Raw genomic sequence first — 10,667 nt, 5'->3', positions numbered from 1 at the left:
ACCATGTGGTTGCTGGGAATTTTACATAGGACCTCTGGAAGAGCAGTCAGTGCTCTTATCCCCTGAGCCATCTCTCCTGCCTGACTAGATACACATTTTTTTAAAAACTAGTACCTATCTAATCTCATGCTTTCTACACTGTAAATAACTTATTCAAACACTCATAATTTGGAACGCTTTTTAGCTTTTTTTCCTTTTTTGAAAAAAAAACTATCCATTTAACTCTTTATATACAAAGGCTTTCTTTTTACTAAATATTTTTATTTGCACATCCTAATATCTGTCTTCTTTTTTTTTAAACACCATGAGACACACTCACACTAATCTATTGTGAGATTTGGGGGAGGGGGTAGGATAAGGTCCAATGACAAATCAAAATTCTGGTTTTACCCTGGGCAGCAACATCTCTCTGTCCTCTTCATGATGAGCTGGGCATTAAATTTTGTCATAGATATCTCTAAATCAAGAGATAAAGATTAATAATCTGTGCTGGAAGTAGTTTGGCCATTCACTGTCCTCAGAGGTGCAATGCCTTTACCCTTGAGCTATTTTACTATTCTTTCTTTGGCACAGTCTGGTGGGGCAAACTGTGTGAGGACACAGGTTTTGAGGCTGTTTTGAGACAAACATACTTGAGTCTAAAGTGGGAAACCAAAATCCCACCTCTAGAGCTGCTTCAGTGAATTTAAACAGCTCAGGAAAATTTTCCAATATAACACAAAAAGCATTTGTTTCTCTGTAAAACTGATCTCAGTGGCTTATCCTAGTCAAGAAACTTGCTGTTGAATGGACATTACTTTAAAAACACCTGTCCTTATCACTTGTTTGGGGTTTGCAAATGAGTCTTGTCTGTGGGGTCTCAATTTGGAAACCCAGACTGAAAGAGAGTAAGCAATTTATTTTAATTTAGATTGTGATCAAAAAGTGTTTATTTAAAAGGCTAACCTTTGGTTTCTTTAAACTGGGTATGGTGGGTGTACATGGCAGTCAGTACTCTTGGTCAAGTGGGATCAAGTGGACAGAGGTATCTGCCTTTACTATCTAACTTAGGATCATCTTCCTGGCTAATCTGGGAGTAACCAATCAAAAACTTGTGCGCACAGTCAGTGTGTGTGTCTGCAAATGGAGGCAGACATCCTGTCCCCTGAGGACAGAAATTTTACTGTAATTGCTCACAGTTACATCAAGCAAGTACAGCTCCCTACAAAAGGTGAGCTGTGTTTTACTTTTTATTTCCTTTGATCAAGGAGGGCAAAGGTACCCAGAGTTCTGAGTCTTTTGAACTGTGCACAGGTTGTCTACATCCTCAAGGATTCATTTTATATGGTCAAAAGCCTTTGTAAAACATGCTAATTTTGTTTTCTTTTGTTGTTTCTGTTTTTGTTTTCTTAGTTTGGCACCAGGGTTTGTTAGAGTCTCAATATCCATCCTGCGGTTTTTAGCACATTCTGGATGGTCTGCAGGTAAAAAGACATTTGCACTTAAGACCTTTCCCTCTTGTCTACAGAAAAGCTTCATGTGTTAAGAAGAGGCCTAATGTTTTCTTCCTAAGAATTTGGGAGTTGAACTTCCTCCACATATCCTGGAGGCAAGCCACCAAGGACTCTGAAGATAGCTTCTGTCTCAATCTGTAAAGCAATAACAAAGACTATAAGAGGTGAATGGATGATGGAGGATACATTAATGTCCCTCAAGATTCTCACCCCAGTATTAAGAGAAGGCTCCTAGCCAATGGAAGAAGTGATTGGATTGACGAAAACACCCCAGGACCAGTTCCCAGTGTGGGCTGGGTTCCTGCTTACCCACGCATGCAGTCCAGGTCCCTAGGTTTCAATTATACCCCAGCTTCCACTACTGGAAGTATATGAGTTCCCTCCTAACCTCATCCCTAGGACAGATGATGGTCAGAAGCCCCTGAGGACAGAAATTTTACTGTAATTGCTCACAGTTACATCAAACAGGTTACCTGGAAGGGAAGCTGGGGATGTATGGGAAGACAGCAAGAGAAGAATGAGACCAAGACAGCAGTTGCTGATCAAGGTCCCAAGGTTTAATGGAGGACTCAGAATTTAAAGTTTCAGGTGAAACCCCCTCCCCCAAGTTCCAAGGTCTATTCAGGAGAACTGGTCTGACTGCTCAGCAAGCATTGGCTTCATTGTTCAGTCCTCGGGGCAGGCCACCTGCTTAATTCAGGACTTTGTAGATCTAGAGGAACAATGAACTTCACCTTGGTCTGCGAGTTCCACCTCATGTGGAGGCGGGCAGGGATTATGGCTAACACAGGTCTGGAATTCCTGCTCAAGTGCTGGGAGGGGAAGGCACAATTCCTCCCTTTTGATTTATTAAAAATTGACTCGACTGGGGCAAAATAATTTCGTATGCTCCATAGTCCTGTCTAAGAATTATGGTGGCTGGATTCCCCACCTGTCTTTGGTCAGAATTCTAGACTCTTTCTCTTACCCGTCTTTGGAAAACCATGTGCAGCTTGTTTGTGTTTATTTGCACAAATGTGGCCTTTAGCATTTATTATAAATAAATGTGGCCTATAGGCGCAAGTTCCTGTCTTAGATTGACGAAAGGTCATGGAATTTTATTTACCCATCTCAGGCTTGCAGGCCTTCATACCACACCTTTTTCCCAACATCAGACCAAAGCCACATGGACCTAAATATATGCACTCAGGAGAATTGTCATGGTGAGTGGCTGAGCCAGGTGAGCCTGGGAGCAAACAAGCAGCCTGCCTAAAATACAAGGTCAGAAGTTAGAAGCAAAACAGGATTAACTTGTCTGTGGATATCCCAAGGCATCCAATCCAGTTGCAAATTAGCGACTATCAGACACAAATCCTGTCTTCCCAGTGTGGGGAAATTGGCTTTGAAAATCAACAGGTAAGTGCCACCAGATAAGCCAGCTGATAACGTTTTTTAGCCATCCTTAGAGATTGGAATCATACTTAGAGATTGGAATCATACTTAGAGATTGTAATCATACTTTACTAGAAGATCCTGGGTCTCTGTCCACTTGACAAACCAATCTTTCTGGCAGCCATCAGGCTGTGTCTTCTTTTTGTTAAAAAAACACCAACAGAACCTCTTCCCCATATCAAAACAGGGTCTGGACCATTCCATGGATTAGTTAGACAGTCCTGTCATTTAGCCATGGCATAAGAATTGGAAAGGACTGGATGCCAGTGGTGATCCACTGCAGACTGAATTTTAGCATCAGTTTGCAAAAAATTCAAAACAAGACAAAAGCAAGATGTGGTTTTGGTGATCTTGGAGGATATAATTCCTCCTTTTTTGTTTTTAAAAGTCATTTTTTTCAGAGTGCAATGTGAACGCTCAACAATTCCTTGACGCATTGGGTTATAAGGAATTCCAGTTGTATGTTCAATACCGAATTCTTTACAAATGATATAAAGTTGCTGCCAGTATAAGCTGGTCCATTATCTGTCTTAATGACTTTAGGTAATCCCATAGTATTAAAGGCCTGTAAACAATGATCAATTACATTTCTAGAGGCCTCTCCCATATGCAGAGAAACAAAAAGGAATCCTAAACAAGTATCAATGCAAACATGTATATATTTAAATTTTCCAAATTCTGCATAGTGAGTTACATCCATTTGCCAAATATGATTGGGCATAAGGCCTCATGGATTAACCCCTAAATGAGAAACTGGAGATAAGGTAAGGCAGTTAGGACATTGTTTTACAACCATTCTTGCTTGCTCCTTAGTGATCTTATGTATGAGCCTTAAGGTATGGCTAGAAAGATTAAACTTATTATGATCACTTCTAGGATCTGAAACTAAGGACTCTCCTATTGGAGCTGTCAGTGCAATCGTTGCCTGTAGTTAAAGGTCCAGGAAGACCAGAGTGAGCTCAAATATGGCCAATATAAAAGGGATTTTTTTCTAGCAAGAATGATGTTTTGCAATTGTTAAAACAAACATCCTGCTGGTATAATAAAATTAAATATGCAACAAGTTTCAAACAAAGGAACAGATTCGACAACATACAAACAATCAGTAAAAAGATTAAAAGTATTATCTACAGATTGAAAAACATTTAGTACTGCTGTCAGTTCTGCTAACTGGGCTGAGAGCCCAGGGGTCTCTATTACCACCTGTTGATTATTCATAAGATATCCAGCTCATTCTTTAGAGGAGCCGTCAATGAAAATCAAAAGAGCATTATGCAGCAGCTGTAAAGATGTCATATTAGGAAATACAACTTTATGTACATTTAAAATTTTATCAACCTATCTTGAGGATAATGATTAGCTATAGTTCCTTTAATCTTATTTGAGCAAGCAACCAATCTGTACTATGCTGCTTCAGCCAAATATTTTGATCTACATTAAAAGGCTGAATAATGATATCTGGTTCTTTGCCAAAAGAAATCAGCACCTGTTTCCTTCCAAGTATAATCATCTGGACTACTGCCTCATAATATGGCAGGATATTACATTTAAGAAACACCCTTGAATGAATCCACATAAGAGGAGCCCTTTGGCACAATAATCCTGTAGGCTTATGAGTGGTATCAAAAATAAACAGATGTAAAGGCAAAGAATTATCTATATAGTTAACAAATTGGTGTTCAATAGCTGTTTCTACTTGCTGTAAATCCAGCAGCCCTTCTGGGGGTTAAAGATCCAGGGGAGGTAGCATCAGCACTCCCTTTTAGAATATCAAATAAAGGTCATAATTCTCCTGTAGTAAACTTTAAATAGGAGTGAAAACAATTAATGTCACCTACAACTTTTGAAAATCATTTAAAGTTTTTTTTAAAGATTTATTTATTATATGCAAGTACACTGTAGTTGTCTTCAGACACCCAGAAGAGGGTGTCAGATCTCATTTCGGATGGTTGTGAGTCACCATGTGGTTGCTGGGATTTAAACTCAGGACCTTCAGAAGAGCAGTCAGTGCTCTTAACCTCTGAGCCATCTCTCCAGCCACTCATTTAAAGTTTTTAAACTGTCCCTGTGAATAATTATCTTCTGGAGGAAAATGGCTTGATCTGTACATCTGAAACCCAAATAATTATAAGGTTCCTGAGTTTGCATTTTTCTGGAGCTATTTGCAGTCCTTTATCAGCTAAAGCCTGTTGTAAATCTCTATAACATAAAAGCAAGTCCTGAGGATCTTTCCCTGCTATTAAGATGTCGTCAGTGTAATGAATAAGGTACATCTCTGACCATTGCTGTCTTACAGGCTGAATGGCCTATGCCACAAACTTTTGACATAAGGTAGGACTGTTGGCCATGCCCTGAGGAAGAACTGTCTATTCTTATCTTTTCATAGGTTCCATGAAGGTAATAGAAGAAACACTGAAATTGAATCTTTCACAATCCTCAGGGTGCAAAGGAATAGTAAAGAAACAATCTTTCAAATCCACCACTATTTTATAATATCTTCTAGGAATAGCCACTGGAGATGGAAGCCCAGGTTGTAAAGTTTCCATGGGCACCATGGTTTCATTAACCTTTCTTAGAACTTGTAACAATCTCCATTTACTGGACTTTTTCTTGATAACAAATATTGGAGTATTCTATGGTGCCTGAGTGCCTCTAGTTGTTCCTGCACTAATGAAGAGGTGGCTTCTATTTTTTATTTAGATAAATACCACTGATCAACCCACACTGGATTATCATTAATCCATTGAAATTTATCAGCATGGGATGCAGGCAAGATAGTGTCCATTATGGAAAATGCCCCAAAACTCCAGTGTCAGAGTGAGGCTTTGGACTTCCAAACCTTTTAACAACTTGTTCTTCTTTTCCTAGCCCTTGACCAGGCAAAAATCCTTGTTCTAACATTTGCTTAGCCACAGCCTCATTAGGACTACACATTATAAGGCCCATCTGTGACAAGAGATCTCTTCCCCAAAGGGTAGTAGGCAAATTTGGCACAACATAAGGCTGAATTTGTCCAGAATGGCCTTCTTTATCTTTACAGGTTAGAAGTTTAGTGCTTTGCTTTGGGTTATTGGCATAACTGATTGCTTGCGGGGGGGGGGGGGGGGGGGGGAGGATTGAGTAAGCATATCTGACAAGGGCGGAGTTGAAGACCAGTCTTGTTCTCTAATAATTGTCACATCAGCTCCAGTATCTATCAGTCCTTCAAAGCTTTTCCCCTCAATTGTTAATTTAAGGTTAGATTTCTTACTAGTAATAGATTGAACCCAATACACATCAGAGGAACCAAAGTCACTCTGTTCTCTCTTATTCTTAAAGAATCTGGAAGGTATCAGATACAAGTGAACTAAGATAAGTTGAGCAATTCTTTGGTTAGCAGGTACAGTTATAACACCATGAGGGGAAGCAGCCATAATTTCAATTTCTCCCTCATAACTATTATCTATAATACCTGGATAAACCTGCAGTCCTTTTACAATGGTACTGCTTCGTCTTAGAAGCAATGCCCAAGTTTCTGCAAGCAAAGGTCCAAAAACCTCTGTAAGCAGGGTTTAAAATTCCCATTTCTGGGGTTAATACTACATGGAAGATAGAACAGAGGTCCAGTCCTGCACTCCCTGGTGTTGCCCTGATAAGTTCAAAAACAGATTTCCCTGGCCGGGCAGCAGCTTTATGGCCCCATAAGCTGCTTGCTGTGGGCATCTGGGAGCCTGAGGCTGGCCCCTCTGCCCTTTTCCTGACATGGGACAGCCCTGAATATCTGTCTTAGATTTACAGTCCCTGGCCCAGTGATTACCTTTCCTGGACATCTCCTAGACAACTCCTGGGGCATATAACCTGATTGCCTGCTTAGGGTGCCTCTGTTCCTAGAACATCATTTTTAAAATGACCCAAACCTCTACATTTTAAACATGCTTTATTCCCTCGCCTCTATGAGAGTATCACAGAGTTGCACAGTGGTTCCTTGCAAAGCTACAAAACCATGGCTAGACCTTGAATGTATGAAGGCCCATTCTCTGCACAAAGACAAATATACCCAGCTAAGTCTGTCTGCTCTTTATAAGGTCTAATGGCAGTGTGACAACCTACATTAGCATTCTCATAAGCCAATTGTGTGAAAAACGGATTTCCTGCTTGAGAATCTCCAAAATTCTATTAGCTGATTTCAGTAGGCTATCCACAAAATCCTGAAAAAGTTCATCAGGAGCCTGTCTAATGCTAACTAAACTTCCACTGAGATCTCCTTTAGTTCGTAATTGATTCCACCAGCAGTGGGCAGCCATTGCAAGCTGTGCATACACTCCAACAGGAAACCCAATCTGATTAGCATTGCCTTCATATTGACCTTCTCCAAGTAGCATGTTTGTATCCCAATCTGGATTGCCTGCCTGAGCATTTATCGTGGCAGTTCTCTTACTAGTTTCACACCATTCAGAACTCCAAAGCAAGAAATGTCCTCCTGACAAAGTAGCCTTACATAGAGTCTTCTAATCTAGTGGGGTTAAAATTGACTCCATCACAGTATTCAACAAAACTTGTATAAAATGAGCCATAGAGACATACTGTGCCACAGCTGTTTTTAATTCTCTTATCATTTTGATCTCCAAGGTCTGATACTGTCTAACTTTATTTTTCTGCTGGTCCGTGATCTCAGTGGCAGAGAAGGCCAGCACATCAGGTACATCCTGTCCTTTTCTGAGAGACTAACTCACATCTTTTTCTAGCAGTGATTGGTGTATCTCAGAATCACTGCCCCTTCCTGTACTTGACACCCTTTTGAACTCCTGTAGCTCATTAGTCAATTTCTGCAACTTAATTTCAAACTCCAATTTATGTAGTTGCATATCCATCTGGTTATCATCTCATACAGTAGAGAGCACAGGAAGAGCAGAAGATGCACGAAGAGGCCAATACTCACCATAATATTTGGCAGCTCCTTCATCTGAATAAGCTTCCTCTTCTAATGTTAACTCATCAGTAGTGTCTCTATATATTTCTAATTTAGAGTTGAGAGGACCCTTTTCTGAGAAAGTCCTTTCTGTCAGGTTTCCTTCTTGAGATTCCTCAAGTTCTCCCTGGGTGCCTGTGAGGTCTCTTCACCAACAGCATCTTTTATAAGCATCCAGAGGCAGAGGGTAGTATTATCTGCATTGGGGGCTCTTAGTGCTTTTCCAATTTCGTCACAGGTTCTCTTATCTAAAGTGCTTTTTTTCTCGGAACCATAGGGAACAAGATTCTATCCGATCTAAAAGGTCTTCTACATAGGCGGTTTGTCTGCCAGCCAGCCTGTCATGTGGCCTTTGTCCTACATAGAGAGCAGCAGAGGGAGTGACTCCTCGTGGCCATCTTTGCTGCCTGCTGGGGCAGAAAAGCATCACTAGGTACTGTATTATGATTGTTTGTGTTTTCCTCTAATTCCTTAAGGGATTTTTGTGTTTCTTCTTTAAGGGCTTCTGCCAGTTGACCCATGATCTCCTGTATTTCTTTAAGGGATTTTTGAGTTTCCTCCTTAAGGGTTTTTACCTGTTGACCAGTGTTCTCCTGTATTTCTTTAAGGGAGTTATTTAAGTCTTTCTTGAAGCCCTCTATCAGCATCATGAAATATGATTTTAAATCCAACTCTTACTTTTCCCATGTGTTGGGAGAACTGGGTTCTGATGTTGCGATGTGGCCTTGGTTTCTGTTGGTAGGGTTCTTGAGCTTGCCTTTCGCCATCTGGTTGTCTCTGGTGCTAGTTGGCATTGTTGTCTCTGGCTGGAGTTTTTTCCTCCTGTGGGCCTGTAAGCCTGTGTCCTTACTCTTCTGAGTTCAAAAGTAAAAGCACTGCCGGGAGATCTCTCTCTCTCTCTCCTGGGGGGCTGTGCACAGAAGACTGTGGAATTTTCTGGCTCCCTGGTGCCAATGGCATTGGAAAGACTTCCATCCCAGCTGCTCCACTGATCTTAGGTCCTGTGTGATCCTAGCTGGTCCCCTCCAGAGAGAAGGTGGAGATCTCACCTCTGCTCTCATAAATGAAGGCGCTGCTGGGAAATCACTCTCTCCTGACAGGCTATGCACAGAAGGTTGTGGAGTCTCCCGGTTCCCTGGTGCAAATTAGACCTTGTTCTTAAAAAGACCTCATATTGATGTGGATATAGGCGACACTACCAGTGGCCTAGGCAGGTATGCTTAAGAACAATAAAAAACTCAGGGAGGAATTTCATGGTATCAGCTTAAGAAAAGCAGAATCCACAGGCAACTGTTAGAACATCTGCTCTAACATCAGTTTGAAGTTTCTCTCAGATGTCTTCTATAAAGGGAGGGAGAAAAGAGTTAGTAATCATCCAATTCTAAGATCAAAACAATAGTGGGCCTGACTCCCACTCTGATTGAAAAATGTACCAAGGAAAGATGGGAGATACAGGCTTGGTACCTCCCAAGGTTCTTCTCTCTCCACAGAGGCTGACTTTCCAATGAATATGCGTGCTTGTAGCAACCAGATTAGGTCTACCCTGAGGTGTGAGGTAACATTCCTGGAGCCAAGCTTTGGGTTAATAGTGCATTTTAATTTCTGTTCACTGGTTTCTAGATTAACAGTTTAACTTGCTTCATATGATACACAGACATTAGGGTTAGAAGGAGAATTATCTAAGGAGACCTTCTTTGTTAGAGAGAAGAAAGCAAAATTACCATCCCAGTAAGCCTGCCAGGTGTCGCACTGCACCTTTAATCAAGCACTGGGAAGGCAGAGGTAGACACATCTCTGAGTTCCAGGGAAACCTGATGTACATAGTGAGTTCTGGGACAGCCCAGGGCTACACAGAGAAATACTGTCTCAAAACAAGCAAACAAACAAATTACCATCCCATTTCAGGATAGAATAAGGTACCAGTAGCTCAATAGTCAGACACCTTCCTGTCCTTCCAGGGTTTGACCTGGTTATACTTACCTCATGAGACAGTGTTCCTCAGAAGAAATCCTGAGAGGCGGTATCAAAAAAAGTAACCATCTAAGAGTCTTGATCAAGGTCATTTTCTCTACCAGTTAGAGAATAAAAGGCAGGAAAATTCTTGAGTGTGACAGGTGGCAGCAGGGACATTCTCAGACTCAGAAAGTAGGAGCAGACAGAAATCAGGTAGTCAAGAAAAGCTTTTATTAGTGTTGAGGAAACACTCACATCCAGAAAGTTCAGAGAAGACAGCCTCTGCCAAGCCCTAATTGTGGGCCTTTTGACAAAGGCTAACTAACCTATAGATGAGAGTTGCTATTACTATCAGTGTATCACGCATTTCTTTAGTTAAAGAGTGTTCACTAAAACTCTTTGCTGTTTCTGCAGAGAGTAATCAGAATTTCACACTGTGGAGAGGTCACAGGCCCAGAGGCTACTTACCTTTACTGAACTACTGTTAGCCCTGAGAGAGCCACTCCCTGCCCAGCTCTGTGCTCAGACTCACAGACAAAAGCCTTTGGAATCTAGTTACTTGGGGATCCACAAGCTTCCACCAACCCCAAACTAAGAATGCAGACAGCATCAGAGAGCATCTCCGGGGTACAGACATGCTTCCCCCATCTTGCCATGACCACCCACTTCTCTGGTGTACCCATCAATGTATTTAAACTTGTCCTGTTTCATGACTTGTCTCAAGACAACCAATTAATAAACAAAAATATCAAGCATAGCTATAAACATGAAGTATTGTGATAGAAATGTGAGTTATGGGAAGTTATAATTAAAAAAGAACAAGAACTGGGCTGAAGTTGAAA

This window comes from Apodemus sylvaticus, chromosome 20, assembly GCF_947179515.1.
Source record: "Apodemus sylvaticus chromosome 20, mApoSyl1.1, whole genome shotgun sequence".
Lineage (NCBI taxonomy): Eukaryota > Metazoa > Chordata > Mammalia > Rodentia > Muridae > Apodemus > Apodemus sylvaticus.
This window is presented reverse-complemented; position numbering follows the sequence as displayed.